Genomic DNA, 25,362 nt, shown 5'->3' with positions numbered 1-25,362 from the left:
TTTCACATCAACTCTCTTAGCTAGTGCTTGCTTTTGAAATCATGAACTCACCTCAGATTTCTAAGATGACTCTGATCTTAGGAGTTTGATTAGTCTGATTAGTTGAGCCAGAAAGTTATCTTTAAACTTGGTTTCAAGAAAGGCTCTTCCCTAGACTCTTCTGTTTCTGTCTTACGTAAGTGTCTGATTAAACAGGGCATAAAAAGCTGTAACGTTGTTAAGGGGAAAAAAAAAAAGAAAACCACATAAATTAGTTTTACACAATCACACCTCTTGCAATGGAACTTTCAACACTACAAAAAAAAAAAGTGCCAAAAATATTCATAGAGCTCCCTCAATCAAACGGAGAGAGTGCAAATATATTTCTGTCAGTGGAGGAAATGTGTTTCTAAGAAGGCAAGGAGACCATTCAAAACCTCCAGATTGATTCCTATTATGCCTATGAGTGTGTCATGGCTAAATTCCAACATTTTTCTTGGAAAATGTAGTCCACAGCAGAACAGCCATTTGTCTTAATGCCCCATGGCTGCCTACAAACAAAGTGTTCTGCCAATGACTGGCACAAACTTCAAGCTGCAGCCTGAAATCAAGCTGGTCCTTTTTACTCTTCCCCGTTGTTTTGGGTTTTTTTTCAATACCTCAAGGGCACATCTCATAGCCTGGATGAGAACACAGAAGAAAGCAGATGGCAACACCATTTGCAGCCTGAGTTACAGCAGAGGAATCCAAAATGCTACATTAATGTCCTTGTCCCATCACAAATCTTTAAGTCTACTTGATTGCATAGCATTATTTGAGGACCCAGAACTGGGTAGACACCTCTAAGCACAGAAGGCATGAATCACAAAAGGTGCAATATTATGCATCCTGAAAAGATCATGGTGATAGGAAAATACCGGTAAAGGTCACTGGCTGCTGTGCAGCTTGAGAATTTAGGATGGGGACAACACCACCATCACACACCTCTTATAAGGACAGGCTTTAAAGGGCTCGTGCATCTGTTCTGTGGTTCTAGGGTTGCCTCTTTTCCCCCCACACTGTGGCAAACTTCCAGACCAGGGATATCTGTGCAAGTTTCTAACTACTCCAGAGCAGCCTAGATGGGACAGACTGTGCTCTGTAGCAGATGCATAGGTGGAGAAAGAGCTGATGTTGCAGGGGTCTGGAAAGGAAGAAATGAATCCCAGTGAGCAGCAATCTTACAGGAAGGCTGGCATCAGCAAAATATTGGATGATGTGCTGGAAACCCACTGGTCACCAAGGAGTTTGGCACACAGAGTAGGGGTTCTTCGCTTGTTTTTTAAAACAGAGGCTTCTACTGCAAAATGCACCTTTCTGTTACAATTCACAATATAGATCCTCTCAACAAAAATCCACTCTTCAGTGGATGTCCACTCCATCTAGTGCCTATTTTTACATATTATTCAGAAGGGATGAAAATAATGAATAACCTCTGAGCCACTGTTTCAGTCCTGGTGCAGCAGGACAACCACTGAGTGTCAGGTAATAACACAAGTTCAGATAAGCTTTTCACGTAGCGTGTGGTCCCAGAGTAAGACCAGACCTCTCATGAGATAAAGGGCATGGGATTTGGCAGGCTTGATTAGCCAATATCAGCTGCTTCAGAGGAAAATAAAGGAGAAAAAGCAAGAAAACCCTCTGACTAGTTCAGCCAGTTAATCACACAATGCTGCACACTTGGAACATCCCTGCAGGGAAAGATGGTTACACGGCAAATGTTTTCTTGATTAGCATACGGATCTGAGCTTTTTATGTGTTGCAAGGGCAGTGTTTCCAGAAGCACCACACTGTACCCCATGGTGATGGGTAGGACAGGAATGGCTGCTCTTGTACGCAGCTGGTGAGTCTTTCTGTCCAGGAGGTTCTGCATTGCTATCATCCACAAGTAGTTCTCTACCATAGGAGGGCACTGGCAGCACGTCACAGTGCCAGCTAGGAGATGGTGATCCCCATCTTTCAAAGCAATATCACCCTTCTTCCAGGAAAAACTTTGTAGACTGAGTGTTTTATTAAAAAGACTCCCACTGATCGGTTTAGTAATATCTTTCTCCCTGAAGGAGATGGTCCCAGTTTCTTGGGATAATACTTTCTCATGAAACTGCCTCTTAAAACTTTCTCTGTAAGGTACATACTACAGAACAAAAGCAAAACCAAATACCCTACAATCTTTTTGTTGTGTGCAGCATTTAATATTTTTAATATTTTTACTTCTGCTTATCACAAATTGCATGCAGTGACTTTAATGATAATTTTCTTGAATACTTAGTGTGAATTGTATGGTTGGGAAAAGAGAACAAGTTGCCATTTTAAATAGTCTCTCCTATTTGACAGAAAGTGCACTTTTGTGTCTTGTAACAACCCAGAGGCCAAATGAAGTTCTAGTGTTAAGATGACCCAGATGCTTTGAGGTTGTTTACATTTGTTTCTAACTTTTCTCAGTGTTGCCAAAATGTCAGATAATGCTTTCTCCCATTAGAAAGAGGAAAAAAAGATCGGAGTAGCCAGAATTGTTGCATTGTTTCTCTCTGGATAAAATTCACATGCGAGGAGATGACTGGCACAAAAAAAAAAAATGTATTTATACATCTGAAGGTGATCACTGTGAACCTGCTGAGACCTTTGAGCTTGCCAAGGCTGTTGAAGCCCAAAACTCCCTCTGGGTTATACAGGAACTGTGGTCATGGTCATCCTTGGAAGTAACTGGGAGCAATTTCTGCCAGTTCTTCTAGTGGATGGTGTCTCCACTGTCTCTAGATTTTCATGCTGTTTTTCTCTTCTTGCAGAGAGGATTCAATGAATTGATCTCTCCCATCTCCTACTCTCCCAGACCATTTGATTTCTGAATTTCCCCTCTGCAGTCCCAATGCAGTTTATCAGACCCTGTCACTTGGGCTTTCTGTAGTCTGTCAGCACCAGTTAATTCTGGATTGCTCCCATCCCTCTCATAGCTGATTTTTATCAGGTTTTCATCACAAGCCACATTTAAATCTCTGCCATTCTTCTGCATCCTGCCTGCTGTGTCTTTACACATTCTTGATAGCTTCTTTGAAGATAAAATTATCAAAGATGTAACATGACCTTATTCCTCTCTTTTGCTTATTTTTCATTTCTCCTTTCTTCTCTATTGACATTGATTGAAAAATGCCATCCAGCTTCTGCACTTTATTGCATTCCATCGCACCTGCTGACCATTCTTTCATTCACTGTCATGCTCTTTTTGCCCTAAGTTTCTCATGTACTGCGTTTTTTATTTTTTCCATCTTCATTATACAAGCCTGCTCTGGTATTTCCTATTAAAAACAATGTCACACTTTAGCCCATTTGCTTCTATAGAGACCACTTTACCCTCCTGTTCTCATTTATCTTTATTCTTATTTACCACGCTGTTTTCGATTCCCTCAATTCCGTGCTCAGACCTGTTAGCTCTGACTTGCATTCTTTGCACTCGATCAATTTAAAGCACTCATGCCAGTTTTTAATGGCCTATTCTTAGCCAAGTCCCAGAACCTGTACTCTGTCTTCATCTCTGTGACCTGACAGGTGCCTTCAATACTGCCACCAATCTCTTTTTCTTGAAATATTGCCCTTCCCTGATGATTCAATTTTCTCCTAGTTCCCCTCCAAACTATTTATTCACTCATCCTTTCTCCACAGGATTCTCTTTTTAATCTCACAAACAATACCATCTTTGACTGTATGATTACCTGATCTACATCTCAATTCCATCTGTTCCCTGTCTCTTGAAAAATAAAATTTCTACCAGTTTCTCTTGTGGCTTAAGGATGTGTGGTCACCTGAGTTCAACCTCAACTTGATTAAGCATAGTTCTTCAATCCCAACCCTGCTCTCTTGGCCAATGGTATTGTCAACTGGCAAGTATGAAAGTAATAGTGCAGAGCCATCTCACACCATAACCCTTTCATGTCAGTTTTTAAATCTTCTTTGAACGTAAAGCTTATAAAATACTTTCAGCAGTACTTGGGTCACGATATCATTTTTTCACTTGGCTGAGTAGCAACATTCTACACACTTACAGTGCTTCACTGTCTCCTTGTGTCACACACAGATTGTAGAACGCTTTGTGCATGGACCCTCCTTTTGGTCTTTCTATAGTGCCTTGTAGTAAGAGATCTTCATCCCTGAGGAGGAACTTATTATGGCCATTGGGACAATAGTAACATGGTGTTAACCACAAAAACCTCACCTTGTGGATTGTGTGCAGTCTGGTGATCAGACCCTTTTCAGGGATCTTTCTGGTTAAGAATGTTACAGGTAATAAAGCTTGGCCATTAGTTATTCTTCTACAATAAACGTTGCACCTTCCACAACAATTTCACAAAGAACGTTCGTTATATCTTTGGCATCTTTATACCACTGTGTATACATAGCACTTCTGACAGACATACATTATGGGCTTCCTGGCATTAAACTATCGCAGTTGTGTTTGAGAGATAAAGTCAGTCATGGTTATTTAACATGAACGATGAAATAGGGTACCTGAGTTGGTTTTTGTTATTATTTTTTACATGTTTTGTTGTGGTTTGGTTTGGGTGGGGTTTTTTTGTTTGTGTTTGTTTGTTTTGTCTTTTCCTTTCTTCTGCTTTTTTTTTTTATCTGAACAAATTGTACCTACATCATAGCAGATCCTAAGAGAAGAAATTATAGCTTAAACCCACAAGAGACATATGATTTTACTGAGTACCTTTGTTTGAATGACCTTTTGCAGAGAAACTCAAGGGTCATTATTGTGGAAACTTTCTGGCAAAAGTGATGTCACCAGAAATCATTTTAATGGAGCCTCATCTTCACATCCTATTGATTTATCTGGTAAGTATGAAGGGAAATCAATAAGCAGAATCATTTTCACATCTTTTAAACACCTACGGTAGCCAAGAAATATTGTCCAGTGCAGACATGAATCATTGGGAAGAAAAATCATAGCCACTGATAGGCATGAAAACATTTCTTTATACTAAGAAGGTGATTTTCATGATTTGTTTACCATCTTTTGTTTGATGTATTTGCACTAAAGGTGAATTTCATGCAGTGAGAGTACAAATTTGATTTTGTATGAAACAGGTTAAAATACTGAGATTTGCCAAATTATGAAGGAAGATCTCAGATGCACCAATATTTGTTGCTGCAACAGAAGACCTCAACTGGCTTATTCACTGCTTTTAAATAAGGAACCTCATTCCATAAACAGCTAATGGAGAGAGGATAGCTCTGGAATATTAATTCTGAGAACTCAATTTGAGAGCATACATTTTACCAAGGATTATTTGGAGTATGAAGTCTTTCTAGTGTCAGATATACTTCTCATTCACCTCCACCTAGCCACTTTAGTGGCATTGCATTCGCATTACAAAAGAGAAGTGCAAAATATAACAGATCATTAATTATCCCATAAACCCATTTAACTCTTAGACAAAGGTTTAAATTAAAAATTTGATGGTTTTTATTTGTACGAAAAGTGATTCATGTCTGCTGCTATTTCTTCTCTCCAGGGCTAATTTTGGTGTGGTAACCATTGTGACCAATGCTGCTGAGAAACAACAGAGCCACTGGTTTTCCAGGTAAAATCTAATACCTTAGAAGAATAAATATACTATTTTGAAAAGTATGGGAAATATGATCTATATGTAAACTTTCTGTGTGGTGTTTTGTCTGATTATATGTGAAGATTAAATTATTTTAGTTTGATTATTAACTGATCAATATCAGCCAAGTTAAAAGAAAGTAATGTTTTGGGGTTGTTTTGATTTGGTTTTTTGATTTTTTTGATTTTTATTTTGATTTTTTTTTGGTTTTGTGGTTTTTGTGGTTGGTTTGTTTGGTTTTGGTTTATTGTTTGTGGTTTTGTTGGTTTTGTTTGGTTTGGTAGTGGTGGTTTTGGTTTTTGTTTTGTTTTCTGACTAGGAAAGGGTTCTTTATTAATAATCCTAAATACAGTTCTAAAAAATCTTTCTTCAACCAAATCAGAGACATATTTTTAAATGTTTTCAGTTGATTCAGTTGTTGAGTCTCTGCCTTACGTCACTTCATGGAAGCTAAGTTTAGTTGCTTGTTATTTGATAAAGGTCAGATCTGTCTATAGTTCCTTAAGTAACAAAAAGTTATTTCATTATCAGTTTCATTGTTGAAAACTATGCAAAAAATGTTGGAAACGTGTGGTTTAGCTGCAACTTTTGAAGCCAGTCGTTGATAAATTGAATCATCCCAGATAGTAGGGAAAAGTAGTTTCTGCCCACTGGCTCCCTTGGCTGCCCATTTCAACAGCCAGTTCTGGAAACTGATCTTCACCTCACTCATCTCAGTCAAAATGAAAGGGGATAAAAACAAGTATAGTTTGACATCCAAGTAATCACAGTTTGAAACTTACTAAGTGATACTTTGACTGCTTCATTCTAAATTCAGTTTCTCTGCTCATTTACCACTTAACTGAACTGTCAGTTTGGCATCTCACATAATCAAATGTTACACGGTCATCTGCATGGTTGACTATGAAAGTTTCAATCTTCCACAGTAAAGCCATCAAATCATTGGGCCAAAATATCCTAAAGATATATGAAGGTTGACAAGTAACAGAAAATATGATAATGTGAAATTCTGCTAGGTCATTATTTGATATCATTTTTGTAAGTATTACTATTTTGTATTCTGTTGAAGCCACGGAAGCATGAATAAGCATCAAAAGGATTTCTAAAACTGGATGAGAAACGGGATGCTTTTGGTAAGTTTTAGAATGAACTCTTTTCCAAGAGATTTTTTTGCTGACAAAAGGGTATATTTGAGTGTCATGTCTGCCTGAATCTCTAATTGGACTTTTCCATTTCTGCAGCCTTTTCCATTCTTTATGATCAGAGGATACAGGCTGTGGATTTCACCACCCACCTTTATAAGCAGGCTCAGCTCCAGACAGTTTCTTTCCCCTTAGCCCCTTGGCAGATTATAGTCTTTCCATGTCTCCTCACAAAGATTGACCTCCTCACCCGCCTCCAGCTGTGACTGCTTATGCTGAATAATGGCACAGCACCACAACAAAGGGGTGTGTAAAGGGTAAAGACAAGGCTTGCTCCTATTCTGTCTGTATAAACTCTTTACTTCAATTATGCTCATCTGGCAGATGAAACACCTTGCTAATTCAAAAAAAGAATTTTTACATGAAGGGCATAGCTTCCTCAAGGCTTTCCAAACCAAATTAGTATTCAATTTAAATCTTTCTTCATCTTCTAATCTTTGGAAATCTAATCATGTGTTTATTCCTTTCATTGCATTACCACTTCAAAGCAAAACTTGTTGTGGATACTTATTGTTCTAAGTTCACTGTCTTTGCTTACAATATTTCCATGAACAGCTTTGGCTTCTAGTAACCTTATCTGCACCATCTACATCTATTTATTGTGGTAGAAGAATATTGAAACATTTTTCAAAGAAACTACTAACCTAGGACAATTCTTTAGCCAATGTAAACCTTCCTAAGCAGATTGATTTCGTCAGGCAATTGTAAAATGCTTTCTGGGTATATGTACAACTTAGCTGTTGCCTCTATCAGCCTTATACAATCTTAATTGTGTATTGACTAATGAAGAAAACTCAGCAATGTCAAACTCCAGCCAAAATTTTGAAGAGTATTTGGAGATATTAATTATATTTATCAATTTTATCTGATAATAATATCTAATATATGGACTCAAGAGGTTCAGTCTCACACAGGCTTTCAGCAGATATGCTGAAAGTCAAGTCAACATCATAAAATGTTTATTCTTACTGTTAGGACAGAAATGTGTGAAGCTTTGCTTGTGATCAAAATGACCTCAATACTTAGCCTGGGGTAGTGAAGTAGCTCTTGAACCGGGCAACCTTGAACAGAGAAGATTTCAATCCTGATTTGAGAAAAGATCACCAGGGGCAGAAGGGTAACCCAACTCCAAAAGCCACTTCTAAGCTCTGGACAAAATGAGAGACCTCAACATGCACGTGAGCATTTTTTTTCTTTCTTTTTTTCAGGGAGCTAAGTTTCTATGGACGTATAATTGACAGTTTGGTTTGAGAAAAGGTGTTAATAATCACTGCATTTCCCACAGTCATCAACACTCTTCACAAGTACCAAAGCTACCTCTAACACCAAAGAAAACTTCTAGGGAAAACAAAACAAACAAAAAAAATTCCTTTAGGTAATGATTAACAGTTAAGGAAAGAATATGGGTTCTGCCTTGAAATAAAAGCTTTTGCAGGAGTCACAGGTGCTACTAATTCTGTAACTGTAACAATACCTGATAGAGCACCTGCCTGTTTATATTATGTTTTTCATTTAAAACACAGCGGGATTATATTCAGGAGATCATGTTTCTATGGGCTTACAATGACTGTCCTTTATGTTCATAAAGATAGTGATATGAAACTGGAAATTCTTGTCAAAGAATGGTAAACAGACACCCTCTGATTTGTGGGGCAAAACAAAAAACTCTCTGGGTTCCAAAAAAAGCTACAAGGAAGCCTGAGAATGTAAGCAAAAGCTTAGAAAAAGCTGTACTTTGTTGAGTAGAGAAACAGATGTTTGCTAAAAAACGTATCATGTGTATTTTATTCCTTAGTGACCAAAGCCTATTAACGTCCTTGACAAGGTCTCACATGCTCTAGTTAAAACTTCTGTCAGACATATTGTAGTTTCAGAGATGGCCCTTTGTATGTTAGGCTCAGGGTCAGAGAAAGCTGAGCTGCTGTGATCACTGGACACCTCTTAGGATGAAACACAAAAACTTATAGCGGTGACCTTTTTTACATTACTATTGTATCTGAGATCTGAGAGTGCTTCCTTTTATACACAACAGAGCCTTCCTGATGGTGGAGTAAATGCTTTTCCTTCCAGCAGTGCCTGTGCCAGGCTGGTGGCAAGGCAGGCCAGGAAGGCTGGACATCACTGGAGATGTCTGTCCATAACGTTTTAAGTCTGTGAGATGTAGTTAGATGTTGGCACTGAGGCCCCTATGAAGTCCTTCACATAGAAATGCTCCAAGGCACAAGGAAACACAAGAACATAAAGCAAATGAAAAAAAGAGGAAATTTTTCAACTTGGACATTTGTTTGAAGGTCTCTGGAAAAAAAAAAAAAAAAAATTATTTCCTTCAGACAGCTCTTTAAAATATATTAGAGTACCCACCTGTATTAATTATCTCAGGCTGTGTGTCTAAACTGATTGTGCCACGTAACTTCTCAAAGCAGTAGAGGAAAACCTGATTAAACAATGTGTGCCTAACTGCCTTTTTTTTGGACTCAATACCAACTACTATGCAATCATGTCTGCTTCTTTTCACCTCATCATTTATAAGCCACAGTTTACTTCAATTTTAATTTCTATTTCAGTCAGTCTTACACAAACAGCCTATTTTTCGCTTTACATTTGGACACATGAACTATTTTATTTTACTTCAATCTACAGATAGATTCTGAAAAGCCTTGGAAAAATGCTACAGAGAAATTTCAGAAGTTGTATTTAGTTACAACTGACAATTTTAAGGTAGATTACCATACATTCATATGTGACAGAGATCAACTATGTCTAATAAGATAAAGTTACAATGTTTTTCTTTTAATAATTTATATTTAAGAAAAACAAAAGCATGACTTTTTATATTACAGTCGCATTTACCATTTTATTCTGGAAGCAGGTGTTATTTGAAGTCTATCTTGCCTAGTAGGTTCTTTAAATTACAGAATTACTGGCCTCAACTGAAATCTCAGTCTTGTTGAAATCATTGAGCATCTTGCCTTGGCTCCAAGGAAGACATGTCCCAGCTGGATACAGGCCTGAGCAACCTGGTTTTATCTCATAGCTGACCCTACTTGGAGAAGGAGATTGCACAGGGGACATCCTGAGTTCCCCTCCTAACTTAATTACACTATGAACCCTCATGCACGATAATTCTGTCTTTTCTTGTACTGTTTTTTTCAATTGAGAAATTAGAAAACTGAATACATTATTACATTCATCATTCATTCCTCCATCCCAGTACTAAATAGTACTTCTCAACAAAATGTTACTTGAAAAAAAAATCCTGTCTTCATGAAGTGCCTCAGGAATTTCTCTGTTGTCTCTTGTTTTTACATGATTATTTTTCTAAATAGTTGTGTACTACATTAGACCACCGTCCAGTGTCTGTGACACTCCATCGTCAGTCCTTTGTGACAATACACTTTTTGTATTCCCACTTCTTGTATTCTTCCTTTTATCCAGCTTTTTATCTCTGCAAGTGCTTTACCTCCCTCCAAAACAGCTGCTTAGTTTTCATAATTGCTTCTTGAAGCCACCAGTATAATCACAGGAAGAGTCCACAAAAAAATCATGAATGAGAAGGGAAGAATAAGTGAAGAATATGAAAACAAAAGACCACCTTTGAACTTGGAGGCCTTCCATACTGCATCTGCCTTCACTGCCAAGAAACCACAGATGTTCATCACATGAGCAGATGAAAGTGTTACTGTGAGGTGTTTGTTGCTAGTTCAGAATCTTAATGTTCTCCCCAGCTGCACTGGTATATTTTTTTTCGCTGTTTTTTAATACCAGTAACTTTAAAAGTACTATAGTAGGAATAAAGAAAGAGATGCTAAGCCTTATAGAAACGTCTTTAGAAGAAATTTGAAATACTACTTTCTTTTCTGTTTTCCTTTTTCTTGTTCACTTTCCCTTAAAAGTCTGAAACAAAATGAAGCACTTTTGGGTTGCCAAGACTTCATGGAAGTTCCTGTTCAGAAGGTGTAGGGTAAGACTGATTGATAGATCATTTCTCCCAGCACTTCAGCTAAGTTATTTGAAATATTGGAATTCAGAGTTATTGCTTAGTAATACTGATAAGATTTGTTCAGAGGTAATAATTAATACAACCAGTATCAACGTTTAATCTCCACCTGCCTGAATGCCTTCCTGTGTAACCTCATCTGGCTGTTCCTGCTCCAGCGGGGGGATTGGACTAGATGATCTTTCGAGGTCCCTTCCAATTCCTAACATTGTATGATTCTGTGATTGTATTTCTTTCCTAGTGTTATAGAAGACAACATTGCTTTTAAAAATATCTTTCTTACTATTTAATTGCTCAGATTGACCCCTATTTGCCATCTCATTGAAAATCATCAGGAAAAGGAACCTTTTCAGAGACTGTACCAGTTTTTCGTCTAGCCAAGTACTAACAGATTTCCTTAAAGATATGTCTAGGAATCTTCTGACTAACTGCATCTGGTTGAAGCATGACAAGTAGCACGAAAAGCTAACCTCCTGATGGTAAGTATGACTTTTCTATAATCACTTCCAATGTAAGATTTTTAGAGGTTCAAAACCAAATCAGATTTGAGCTGTTGAATGAATTTATTATATTTTTCCCTGAGACATTCTGCTGAGGGAGAAGGAAATGTTCCTCTCTGTATTGGGAAAAATTGTCCATATTGTACCAAACAGCTGACTGAGGTTAATCTTAGTCCCTGCCAAACATACTGTGAGAGCATCCTCCTGTACTGGCACACCAAATGAAATCACCAGACTTGTAAAGGAGCTCTGTGCTCTGGTTTCTATCAAAACCCTTCTATTTTTCTGAGATAATATAGGTTGCAGTCAAAGCCTGCCTGTACTTATGGTCTTTAACAGATCCCAAGGAATTTATGCAGCCTGTAGTTAATGACAAAGGCAAATTTAAATACAAATGAAAATAAAAATGTTTAGAGATCTGATAGTGACAGCCTTGGTAAAAGATATGCCATAACAGTATTTTGAATATGAAACCATTATTATGTTGTGGCTCAGAACCATTTGGGGACACATCAAATGGTTCTAATAAATCTGAACATTGGAAGTCAGAGAAATAGATTTGGACTCCAGATTCATGCGGGGACCTCCTAAAAGCACATGCTTGCCATATTCCATTAGCAGTGAAAATGAACTTGAAAAATTCTCATGTAAGATAATTGCTAAGATTTTGTGTGATGGACCACCACCAAGATAATCAGCCTTCAAATGTGAGATACGATCAAACTTCCATTTAAATCAGTGGAACCCTGTTGATTTACTGTGGTTAAGTATTTGGCAGCAGATTTTTTTTCTTCAATTAATAGATGCAGGGAAAAATAATTGCATAGTTTATGCAAACTGCTGCTACAGAACAGTTTAAGTGATTTGCAGCAAGTGAGCAAAATCGAGTGGCTCATGTCTGGGTAGAAAGGCAGACAAGGGAGTTACGTTTTGAAGGGCATTTAGTTCTAGATAAGGAAACATGCCGGAGTATAAACAGGGCCACACGGGACATTAAACACTGCACAGTGTGTGGTTTGATTCCACTGCAATGGAAAGTAAAGCCTTTCCCATGCTTGTCTGTGTAAATATTAACAGATGAAGAATCAAGAGAGTCAAAATGCTCTTCTTGACATGTTTTCCACTGCTGAGTTTCAAAGACTTGACAATTCCCATTGCAAAAGTGCAGAATTTGTGAAAAGTGCAGACATTAATGCTCCGTGGGTCAAAGGAGAGGATAACTTCCCAGTAGTTACGCGTGAGGCCAGTGGTGATCCTGACGTACTTAGTGGGGAAATATTGCCTGTGTATGCTGCAATAGTTTTAGACAACAGGATATTTAGAATAATATATTATGAATCTATATTGAGAGAAAGATAGCGATATCATCACATTTGCTTATCAGCTGGGGTTCTGCCCAATATTCTCATGCTAGCTATAAAATGGTTAGGCTGTGTTTCTTTCCTAGCTGGAGCAGATGCAGGGAGCATGACTGACAATCCTTCTATACTATTATCACAAGCAGATAGCTATCAGAAAGTCAATCTCTTCCCAGCTTTGCAGTGTGTCTCTAGGCTATGACAGCACTGACATGAGGCATATTTTAAGCTGCCTGTGGATTCCCGAATGAATGAAAGATTTAATACGGGAGAATGTTCACTGATAAAAGTGATTTATTTACCATGCCCACTCTGTGTGCTGTGTTCCAAAAGGAGCAGCTAAAAATCAAGAAATAATAATAACTAGAAAATACATAGGTGGATTTATTCAAATGTGATGCTGTCCATCAGCAGAAAAACATTTGCCTCACTGCACGACAGAAAACTAGGAGAAAGGGATGGAAAAGGTATGTGTCCTGTTAGGTAGTTGGAGCAAGAAGAAATGATTTATGGATAGGTCACTAATGTCCATGAAGATCACAAGAAAGAATGTGTCCAGTTCTATGTGTAACCGAGTCTGCCCTGTGTTTGCAGCAGGGACAATCATTTATTAGGTCTTCCCACCATTAGCATATTGAAATATGAAAACTATGCATCTTTTATGTGCTATTAAAAACATATGGGGGACATCTGAATGTTCTTCTTTAAATTAAATACAAATACTTAGAACCAGTTATAGTCAGTGATGAAGCAAGCAGCTGTCTAGGACAACTGACACAGATCCTGCTGCCCATCCTGTCATGGTCCTGAGAAGCCAGGCACTGAACTGCTACCCGGGGGAGAGACTTGGCCCATTTCCATTAGGGAGGTGATTTATCCCAGCATAGGAAAACCCACCACCACCTTCATCATCCCTTCACTGACAGCAAGGAAAACAACAGGTATGTCCAGAGATCTCCTTTGGACTGTGCTCCACTCCTCCCTATACCAATGCTTATCAATGAAAACTAGAGCGCTATTAGATTTGGGAGAGGAATAATTTGATGACAGATGACAGGGAAAGGTCAGCTATTTTATATATTGAAAAATGTTACTAAAACCTTTGCTGTTAACACAAATATGCTGAATTTACTACTATAAAGATGGTACCAAAAATGCAATACAGATCACATAATGTTGTTTTCCAGCCAGACCACTTAGCAATTCACATAAAAATATCACACAAAAAGGAGTCTAATGTCTCAGATCTTTACAAATGTCTAACAAGTAACAGTATGAGAGAAAGGAAAAAAACATTATGCATAAAACATCATCAATATATGTTGCCTTATTCAAAGGACATATTTATGTATTTTGCACATTTGCATTTTACATTTCACCATTAAATATTCCCTTTCCTTGGTTGCAGAGAAGGTGCAGACAGCTGATGGAGTCACAGATGTAAGAATGTTTTCCCATTTAAATGGCTTGAGGACTTGTCTTTCACCAGGACAGGGATGAGCTATGAGAAAATGCAGAGTTTATCTATGCTTTGTCAGAGCAAAGAGTATATATTCTTGGAAGCACTACAATCTATAGAGATATGGTATTAGACATATGCCAGAGATATGCTTTGGACTAGGCAATATATTAAAAACAGCTTTTCTTCAGCATCATCTCCTTATTATTTTTGAGAGCTTCAACTGAAACTTTAATGTTGTCTTAACTCTTTCATTGTGGGGATGGGGGCGGAAGGGGAGACTTGACTATAAATCAGTGGTAATTTTTTAAACTACTTTTAGATTAGAATTTTAAATAATAATATAATTATAAATTTAATGTGTAACTATATATAATACAATTATACAAGTATATAATTATATATTTAAATATTTATACATTAAAAAGTGGTAAAAAGAAGGTCACATTGCACGCTGCCTTTTTTAATGAATTAGAAAGGAAACTTAGTCAAGTTAAATTGTTGGGAAAAGAGGGATGAAAATTATTACGAGCAAAGAGACTGTAACTGTCCGCTTTTAGATGAAATCAAAGAACAGGTTCATCCTTTTTCCCTGTGGCAATTTAATTCACATTTTGCACTGTTCAGGTAGAAGCATATTAATGGCAAATTACAGAAAGCAAGTCATTGTAATGCAGTGAATAGCTAATTCCATTGTTAAAATGTATCAGTGATTCTCAGTCAGGGATAAATGACGTTGCCTTTTCTATGCATAAGGAAAAATCCTCAGTGCAGTCAAGAAACTGATGAAAGTCAAAGATACTCTGTCTTCTTAAAACTCCCCTCCTTATCTGAATAGCTCAAGTCCTCTGCTCCCACAAGCCAAGCCTGTAAAATCAATCAATCAATCACAAAGGAGACGTGCTGGTTTTCCATGTCATCCTCGTTGGTTTTTTTCATTTCTCAGCACTCTGTGTAGAGTGTTTTCACCAGTTTCCCTGTGCATTTAGTAAAATGGTCCTAACACCTTAGCAACTATGGGACCAACCAAGGCAGCCAGTTTCTGTGGTCTGCACAGATCCTCAGAGTGTGAGGAAGGAGAGCACTTAAAAGGACTACAAGAACTGAACTACAAAACTTCACAGTCACTGTAAAATCAGGGAAAATTCATAAAACCATATTTTTTGATGTGAAGTAATTTCAGGTCGATGGGCTTTTTTTTAAACCCCAGTTTTCTGCTCTTCTCCAATACTGAGGATCACTGTGTTCTGCTGAATAACCTTCTAGCTCGCAAAGACAAGAAATACTAAAAGCCTTCCTCTAGTTCCTCTGCAAGCCAAAGGCATTTGATTCTGAAGAAGGAGCAGTGGCAGAAGGAAGCAAGCAAATTGGTTCGACCTCCTGGATGCCATTCTAGTGTTATTCAGCATTAAGCATAGCCCTTCAGATAGCCAAAGCAACTATTCTAGTCACCAAAGGTATCTTTCCTAGGAAGTATTCATCTTTACAAAAGCATAACCCTCAGGAACCATAAATATTTTCTTTTTGCTGTGATAATACTACCTTTGCAATTTTAAGGAGCTATATGCACATATATTTTTAATCCCTATGAGTTAATAAGAGCTTTCACTGCTCACTCTGAATCTCAATACCCAGGAGTCTTTCATTTCATTGTCCTCTTGATAGTGTCCCAGAAGCTTTGACCAGACTACACACATAGAGAAACTAGGCAGTTGTTGAACAGGTGGGTTTTTCTGTTGTACAGAAGTACTGTACATTCTGGGCTAGCTCAACAACTTACCATCTTGAGATATGTTAATAATAATGAAATGCCATACAAAGCTAAAGGCAAATTTACATTTCTCAGCAGTCTACTTTTCCCACATTTATCATCCCTTGTTTTCTTTTTTTTTTTTCTTTCACTTTCTGAAGATGTTCTATTCAGTTGTAGCTCAGTAGTAAGTAAAAAAAAAAAAAAAAAAAAAAAAACAAAAACAAACCACAACCAAAACCAGATTGGCTTGGAAAAGCTTCAACATTACTCAATGATCTTCATAGGTACACAAAAATGTAGAAACAAAACAACTTAGGAAAGCTTCCTGTTTCCATGGCAAATTCAAATAATATACTTCTCAATCATTAAAACTGGTTAAATATTTTTCCTTAACAATAAGGCTTTAATATTGAAAAGATGTTGAAGCATTACCATATTAATAGAAATTGAGATCAAAATCTTGCTAGATAGTACAACTACATCTCCTATTTCCATCTGTTCTGCTATGGAAAAGAAACTTATTCAAGAGTGGAGAATTTGCTGCTTTTCAGGTAAAGATCAGGTTAAGGTCACAAAAATGTCTCTGAGGCTAATCTCATGGGTTGCTTTATTTATTCCTTCCTAGCAGTGGCAGGTCAAACCTACTTAGTTTAAATGTCAGAAATACAGGGTAAGGTTGATGTCTTTGTTTTGACTTCCACAACTTAAAGCTGGGGTTTGAAAATCAGTCTGTTTTCTTTTTCCATTAAATATTATTCTGTAAGAGCCTGACTGACTCCTTTGTTCTTGAGGCAAAAAGACAAGGAAAATATTACAGTTCTAAGTGCTTGCATTAATTGTCTCTCTTGCTGAGAGGATGCCCAAGACTCATAGAGGCTCCCTGGTATCTGTCCTATTCCCCAGTAACTAAAGCAGCTCTCCATTATTTTGTTCTTTATGCACTCAGACCATAAAATCCTCACAAAGACAGCTTTTCTTAGATAGTTTTGAGCTGTATGTGGTATAGTTTTTAGTTACTGCTGTAAACAGTCTCTCAGTAGACCTTTAAACATCTTGGGCGCCGTACAGATATCTCCATGTCTACTGCCTTGTGCTTTACTATAGGGCATTCTCAATTCTCTATTTAATTTCCTGTCATGTGTTCTGTCATATTATTCTGCAGAAGTTCCTGTTTAAATTGTGTGACTATTCACAGAAACATGGACGACTCAACGTAAGTAAGGATTAGCAAATTTTAACAACAGCAATTAGAGCAGTCCGTTTACTACTGCCATTTAAAGAGGCCTGCCTGCATTTCATGGACAACACTGTGCTGTGCCATTTCAGATATCCTAGTTTCAATTGGCTTCAGTAACTCCAAGACCGTCTTTATTTAGTAGTCTGACAGGAGGTAAAAAAACCATCAGACCACCACACAACTCATGCAGAACAATTTACACAGAAAAGCTGCAATTCAAATTACAAACTCTTCTGTTACCATTATATTTGTATGTACCATTCATGTATGCAAACACAAAATACTTCATGCTGTATCAACTATCCCTTCCTTGCATTTTTATAAGTACTTTTGAAAACTGGCAAGGAAAATTTAAGTCAGTCCTTTGCTGACAGTTTCTGCATGGCTCACCCTACACACCATCCATCGGAGTTTGCTCCTATTGCAGGGCCAGTCACCAGTGAAAGACTGTGGGATTCAAAACCAGGTTATTTTAATATATTATCAGTTTTGCTTCTTAGCCTTTCATAGCCTAATGTGGGCAAATAGTGGGCAGGAAAAACAACAAAGTTTTTTAACCCTTTTAAAAGCTTGGGTTTCAAGATGGAAATGACCCTCTCAGAGAAGCCCTCAATCTTCTCTGCTCAGAAATAACAGCTAACTTGCCTACCTCCTATCTATTAAATAATGGATAATGACAAGCCACAGACCAAAATCCCCATATGGCTGCAGATGTGGGACAGATGAAAGAAGGGGGGTTCTGGGGCTGAACCTCAAGCACCCACCCACAGCTCAGAGTGACTTGCTTGGCACAGCATCGTGTTCAGGGAGAATTTGATCTGCTGGGTAAGTGAAGCTTATATCAAAGACACTCCTTTCCATGGAAAGAGAGACTTGGTATCCATGCCTTGCAGATGGAAGAGAGACTGCAGTCTACATATGAAAGGGGTAGATGATAAAATTGTGAAAAATGTCCTCTTTTTCTAATTGATATAATTTGAAATCCAACCCAGTACTTTGAAAGGCCAATCAATATATGGCCAGAATATGGACATTTATATTATTTCTCGTGTTTAATTGGTGAAGACTTTTCTGTCAAAAGAACTTTTCCATTAAAAAATCTAGTTGCTATCCAAAGATTTCTTTTTTTTTTTTGTTTTGCTTGTTTTTTGTTTGTTTGTTTTTTTAATTGGAGTTTTCTACTCTCAGTCCTCAGAGATTGCTGTCTGCACTTTATTTGCCATCCATCCCCAATATCAGATAGCAATGATTGACAATAAGAGCAATAATAATGATAGCAGTAACATTTTACTTTTAGCTAATGCGATATGTTTTTCCCCCAGTAATTTTATTGTTCCATGTCATATGTATCTAGATATTGGGTTGCTAAAATAAGTATATTACATAAAAATAATGTTGGCAGTTTTATGTTTATGGAAATTCAGTTTAAATTGATTTGTTAAAAGAACCAATGTTATTTCGCTGTATTTCACCTTCTGGTACAACACCTCATGATATCCTGTTAAACATTACAGTCTTAAGTATGCATCATTTAGTGCAAATATTGCTACTTAGGTGGTTGGGCACATTTCTAAGAAAGCATATATCAAAATGAAACTTGCATTTCTCCAGTTATTACATTGCATTATCTCAAGAAATAGAACACAATGAAATTACTTATTTTCCATAGATTTGAAATGTATTTTTCAAAAGTCCTGACAACACTACAGCAAGTGTTTTGGGTTTTGTTTTTTGTTTTGTTCTGGTTTCACAGTAGGAAGCCTTCTTCTGAACAGAAATATTTTTTCATACTCCTGTTGCACTCAGCAGAATTGCACTCATGTGCCCTTTTCTTTTCCTATTTGTTTGGATCGGTGTGAATAGTGTTGATCCATGCTCAGAACTGCCTGCTTCTCACGCAATTCTCCATGCTTAACTTAGACCACCATGCTGGTGATCCACTAAGTGGCAATTAGATGTCAAAGGTGTGACAGCACTAGCGATGCGCTGGTGCTGTGTGGCGCTGCCCTCTACCTCCCAACTCCATGCTTTAATTACAGTTCCAGTAACTTTCAGGATCTTTTTGTCAACAATCATAATCACTGGCTGAGCTGGGCTTACCATCCAAAGTCCGTTTAATTCCTTGCAAGAGGTGGAGATTGATGTCTACTGAATGCTCATTCTCTTCCTGCATCTTTACGATTGTAGGCATCATGTGCTTTCCCTGGAAATGCTTCTTTCGTACAGGCTTCCACAGGCTATTCACCCTTTCTGGGAGATTACCTGAGGTTACAATAAGAGGTGACGTAATAGTTGTACTCAGGTACGCAGTTTCTGAACATTTTGCAACTGATGGTTTTATCTTAAAAAATACACTCTTAAAAATAAAATAAAATATTATACAGATATTACTTATTTTGTGTGTGGTATCTAGATGTTTTAGATAGGTTGGAGATACACACATCTGAATTTATGGCCATCCATGTAGATAAATGCTTTGTAGGCTGCCCAGGGAGGTTGTGGAGTCTCCTTCTCCGGAGACATTCAAACCCACCTGGACACCTTCCTGTGTAACCTCATCTGGGTGTTCCTGCTCCGGTGGGGCATTGGACTGGATGATCTTTTGAGGTCTGTTCCAATCCCTAACATTCTGTGGTTCTGTGAACTTACCCAGATTTCAGCGTATTGTCCACTAAATGGAAAGAGCCATGTTCTAAGGAAAGAGAGGGGGCATGGCACAAGAGCTGTATCTGTACTTTAAAAAGTGACCTTGCCACCTGCGCTGTGAAACACCAGGGCTAAAAATATGTGTCCCATGGAAGTTTATGGTTTGTAACTTTCATTTCTAAAGTGGCACAGTTTTTAAATTTCTGCACCAAGATTCTCAGAGATCATCAGCCTTCTGAATCCATGCACGCAGATAAAACATCACATTCACTCCTCTAGAAAATAAACAGTGTTCACTCAGCATCTTCAGCACTGCTGACTTGTCTTAAGTTCTGCAAACTGACATGCATTTATTTAATACCTGGCTATTTGGATCAAACATAAAGCAAATCACTAAGTTTACAAACACCAGGTCAGGCATATTATTCAGACTATTCTTGATTAAAACAACAACAAAAACACAAAAACAAACAAACAAAAGTAAAAAACTAGCAACAAAGAAGTTTTTGCTTTAAAGGGCTGTTCTTCCATTCCAGCTGCATGAAACAATTTCCACTGCAGGGAGTCCAGTCCACCATTAAGTCAAAAGTTCAAAATGCTGCAGCCCAGCAATCATTTACAGGTGTGAAGTCTCAGGGCAGGGGTTTGAAGAGGGACAACAAATTTAGCAGATTAGCACTGCAAACCAGCTATCCTTAAAGCAAATCAAACTCACAAATGCCTTGCCTGTCCTTCATTTAAGACAAAATGCCTACTCTTATTCCATAATTTCTCATTTTAGATTTATTTATTCACTTTCTGCACAAAATTACAACCTTTTAAAAAGCAGTAGAATTGCAGTTGCACAGTTTAAATTCAGATACTTATTAAAAATGGAGAAACATTTTAACTTTTTTTTTTTCCTCAGAATGCTCTTTAAAATGCCCTCTATCTTAAAAACTAAACCTGGGAAATTTTCAAGGCAGATCAATTTTTGTAAACAAAGTTATTAGGAGCTAAATATAAGGTTTATAGTGGAATTTGGCTGAACTGGAAAGGATTTCTGCCTGTAATTAATTACAAAGTCTGCAAAATGGCTCTGTAAAAGAAAAAGGCCAAAAGAAAACTAAAAACATGTCTGATGAGCTGAAACTAACAGCTTTGCCACCAAGTTAGGCAAGAAAGAAGGTTAAATATCACAACAGGAAAAAGCTGTCTGAACTACCAGACAATTTTAGCTGAGAGTCCTTAGGGAATACTTATAAAGGGTATGTCAAGTAAAAATAACTTCTTCACAGAAGACGAAGTACTTAAGAGAAAACAATGAGAGGAAAAAAGAAAGGTATAAATGCCCTTTTCAGCTTCCTCTTGTGAGTAGGAGGATGCTGGGACCCTGCGTTCTGTACTTGATTATTCTGTTAGGGACTGGGGCACAATCACATTGATGAGTAGGCAGTAAAGTCAAAATATGTTTTCTCCCCTCACCCCAGAATTGTACAATACCATCATATTCTCAGATCTCTTTCAGATCAGGTACTCAACCCTGACAGCAAGGTAACAAGGTGTAGTGCTCAGAAAAAAAAAGAAACAAATTGGAAAAAATCCCTTTGCATTGATGGAAATAAATGCATTGGAGGCATGGGGTAAGAATGAATTGCAGTTTTCAACTTCTGAACTCCATCAACAGGTTACTAACACAAGAAATAACGACAGAAAGAAAAAGACAGACGGAAAGAAGAAGGAAGGAAAGAAGACTGAATCATATTACTTTTGAGGAAGTAACACCTTGGAAGTGTTGGAAAAGCTGTAGAAAAAGCTGTTCCCTATAATGGGCTATCGAGATAATTACCCATAATACAGCAAAAGAGAGAGTTTTGATTTTAAATAGAAGTGGACAATAGATGTAAATCTCTAATTAGTGGGTTGTTGCCAGATGGAGACCTTCCCAAGTGATTTTTTTCAAAGGGATGGACTGTATGATAGGGAATTATTTAAGAACAATAGCTTTTGTTCTATTCTGAGGAGTCTGAAGTATACTACAAACATTATTAAAGCTTCACAAGCACAGCAAAAGCCCTGCGTTTGCTGATGTGAATGATGCAGAGCCATGCTTCCTAAAGAAATCTTTCCAAAATTAACTGACATGTAGGAAGTTCAAACTCACAAGCATTCAGCCCTGTATTACTGATGGAAGAGTTTCTGCATGTGTGCCCTCTTGGACTGCAGACAGATAACCTGGCATCTAAGCTTATTTTAAGCCTTCAGATAAGTGTTTTGGAGCATCATCCTCATACTAAGCATTCCCATTGTGCACAGCAGAAGTGGCCTTCACCATCTGAGCTGTACTCATTAGACTGTAATTACATTAAAATATCCAAAGAGATTTTTAGATGTTTTATAGAAAACTTGATTAACGCAAGGTTGGCTCAGCAGAATGGCATCTTTCAAGAAATATCTCTCAGTTGAAGTTCCCATACACCATGGGTAGATGGTACACTCAGTATAGATGACTTACAGCAGTAAACAGCAATGAACAAATATAAAACACCTCCATGAAGAAGAAAGCAGACTTTCTGTTTCTGTCCTTGTAAGTATTCAAACTGTTGAATAGCTTTAGCAGCAGGCAGATAACTTGAAATTTGTAAGGATGGCATGCAGAGTGTCACTTTCATAATTATATTCTGCTCTTTCTGCTTGGAATTTGATTTCACTTGTGAGTGTGACCACAATGCTGCAATAAATGCCTTCATAGCACATTTCAAACATTTTGTAGATCTCACTCTTATTTTTGTATAAAGGAAATTAGGTATTTTGAAAACATTGCAGAATATAGGTCGTAGTACTTACAGGACTGTCTCATCTTCTTTATTTCTAAATATTGCAATGTTACACCCAAACACTGCAGTAATGTCTTCAGCTTGCACATTCAGCCTTCAATCAGGTAAGGTCATTTTAGTCATACCCACTACCTATGGCATGCACCTGGCCTGCAGAAAAGGACAAGAGATAAAAGCAGTCTGAGGACTGGAGCGCCGCACTTCAAAGGCAGCACAGTGTAAACACCATCAGCTGCATTATCTAAGCAAGCATGGTACCATTCTTCCAAAGACAGAGCATAAAACATGGACCCTTGCAGATTTAAAAAAACAAAACAAAACAGAACAACACTCATCCAAATAAGACATTTTTACTTAGCTTTTTTAATAACTTTCTCACCTGCAGTTTTAGTTCTTGGGGAAGAACCGTGTATGTGCTGGCAGAAAATTATGTTTAAAAATGTCGTGCTGAAATATCACCTTGACATACACCATTTTGATGCATCATAATACAATCAACGATAAAATGCCAAATGAAAGGTTTCACTTGTTTCCAGTGAAGATATTTGAATAATTATTTCAGTGGGATGCAGTGAAATCAGTTGGCGCCACCTCAGAAAATCCCTTCCTGAAATGACATGTTGAACAAAAGCACTTACAATTAATATGTGTATTTTGATAGAGAACATTACGAAAGCCTGAATAAATTGCCATGAAGAATCTCCAGTAATTTATATTTTCTGAATGCCATTTCTTTGTCACTGATGAGCAAAGCCTACACAAAATCTTTACAAAAAGCTGCCAGCACTCTGCAGTGTTCTTCTGAGCTAATTACTGAAATATTACAGTTGAGAATTTTTTCCATCACATACTTCTCTTCCTACATGGTAGATTTTTGTCCCATCCATGTGCTGTGTTCATTTACATGACAATACAATGGGAAGCTGCATTCAGGTCAGCCAAGAAAACTATAACTCACTCCTCTACTAAGGAGGGTTATTAGTGTATTTATAGCCAATGAGAATGATGGCTTATTCCATTAAATTGTTGGAATCCACTGAAAACACTCAGTGTTTACAGTTAGTGGTATTCGGGGGCCACAGAAGTCAACAGCTTTGGTTAATAACATAAGAATCATTCATCAACACACAAACAGCCATGTTCAGCTCGGTAAAGTAAAAGCTACATGACAAGAAAATCATTATGGTTTCATATTATCAGGCAGATGCAGATAGTTTTGTTGGCATCTGGTGGAAGGCTATTTAGGAGCAGGCTGTACATCACTTCTTCATGGCATTCATTAAAAGAGGTTTGTCAGATGGTTTTGCACTGCAGCAGTGTCCGAGATTGATCCATTTTGGATTTCCAACTACAAGTCGCAGATGTAATGAAGGAGAGAAAATATTCTGCAGTGAAGCAGCCACAGGCCCTAATGAAATGTGGCACATTAATTTATCAGCTATGAAATTATATAATCCCAGTGGATTTACATTTCCAGATCAAGGATCTCACAGAAGACAAGAGACAGTCACTTCTGTGAAATGTCTGTTTACTCCACACATCCCCTGTGGCTGGGATTCTCTTCATGCAGTTGTCTCTAGGATCAATCTTTTTTCTTAAAAAAGCTAGTACTCATGAATTATTGTGCACGTTTGTTCAAGAAATGTCCGTCTCGTTGCTTTATAAAACAGGCCAAAGGACTGAGAATATGAGACAGATAGCTATGCGCAGCCCAAGGTGAACCGTTCAATCTCACAAAACTCCCTTGAAGAAAATACAAGTTATGCCTTGTCTTGTTCTTAAACTGAACAGCGGTGGTAGGGAGTAAGTTTCATTTAATTTTCTTGAGAACTAAACCCAAAAACTTCTGGTTAATTAAAAAAAACTCTGGCATTTTAAACTGGATACACCTGCAGCCAGGTTTGCGATACTGCCATCAATCTGTCAGTTGCCTCACTTCACACCGGGTTAATTCCAAGGCATTACACACAATCATGAAAGAAAGAAGTGATTAATTCTCATTTAAAATTGTAGGTACAGTGAACATGAATGATATCACTGTGAATAAGCTTACCTTTTTGTCTCTGTCCCAAAGATCCCCAGCAAGCCAGCAATCGTGGAGCATTTTGCTGAGTAGGGTTTAGTTTTCAGCACTTTGCAGATCAAAGCAAGGATGCACCAGAAAAAGCAGTGCTTTCATCTTCACAATATGAGCCATGCAATTGTCCTGGACCTTCTTGCATGCAGGCAACACAATTTCTTCTGTCATCAAGGCCAAAATGAGTGCATTTCTGAAGCAGAATAATAAAATCAAAGCCATGTCGCTTGTTGAAGCAGGGGCTCAGGTGAAGAGGGCCAGTGCAGCAGCAGGATGTGTTGGCACTGGTGAGACCTGGAAGAAAACAAAACACAGAACCAAATGCCCATGATGTGTGTGGAGTGGCACCTGTGTGACACCCCTCTGAGCTTTGCCTGGAGCCAAAATAGATTCACCTAAGCACAGTCAGGGCTGACAGTTTCTGAAATGCACCTAATTTGGGGCTTGCTATCTTGAAGCACAGACAGGGGGAGCTTCCACTAGAAAAAGAGCCTAGCCACAAGTTTACAGCAGGCTCAGATCTCCGTGGCAACTTACCATAAATTGGCTGATGTTACATGTAAGGTTAATTCACTCCGCAGCACCCTAAAGGTGCAGATCCCAGTAACAGGGCAACCATCAGGTCTTCCATCACTTCGCAACACAGGATTTCTGAACATATGTGCTGTATGTCACTAAACCAAGCTAGTTGTCATC

General features: G+C 37.9%; 1 long non-coding RNA gene across 1 annotated transcript; it reads right to left on the bottom strand.

Annotated features, from left to right (window-relative positions):
- Positions 1-18,323: 18,323 nt before the first annotated feature.
- Positions 18,324-25,049, bottom strand: LOC110360671 (uncharacterized). Its single transcript, XR_002416732.2, has 4 exons — positions 24,643-25,049; positions 22,969-23,196; positions 22,600-22,739; positions 18,324-19,389 (listed from the first exon to the last, which is right to left on the bottom strand). It is a non-coding gene; the product is annotated as an uncharacterized LOC110360671 (long non-coding RNA).
- Between the last annotated feature and the right edge of the window lie 313 nt (positions 25,050-25,362).

The sequence above is a fragment of the Columba livia genome, chromosome 7 (assembly GCF_036013475.1).
Source record: "Columba livia isolate bColLiv1 breed racing homer chromosome 7, bColLiv1.pat.W.v2, whole genome shotgun sequence".
NCBI lineage: Eukaryota > Metazoa > Chordata > Aves > Columbiformes > Columbidae > Columba > Columba livia.
The sequence above is the reverse complement of the archived record's forward strand: the minus strand, read 5'-3'. Positions and strand labels throughout refer to the sequence as shown.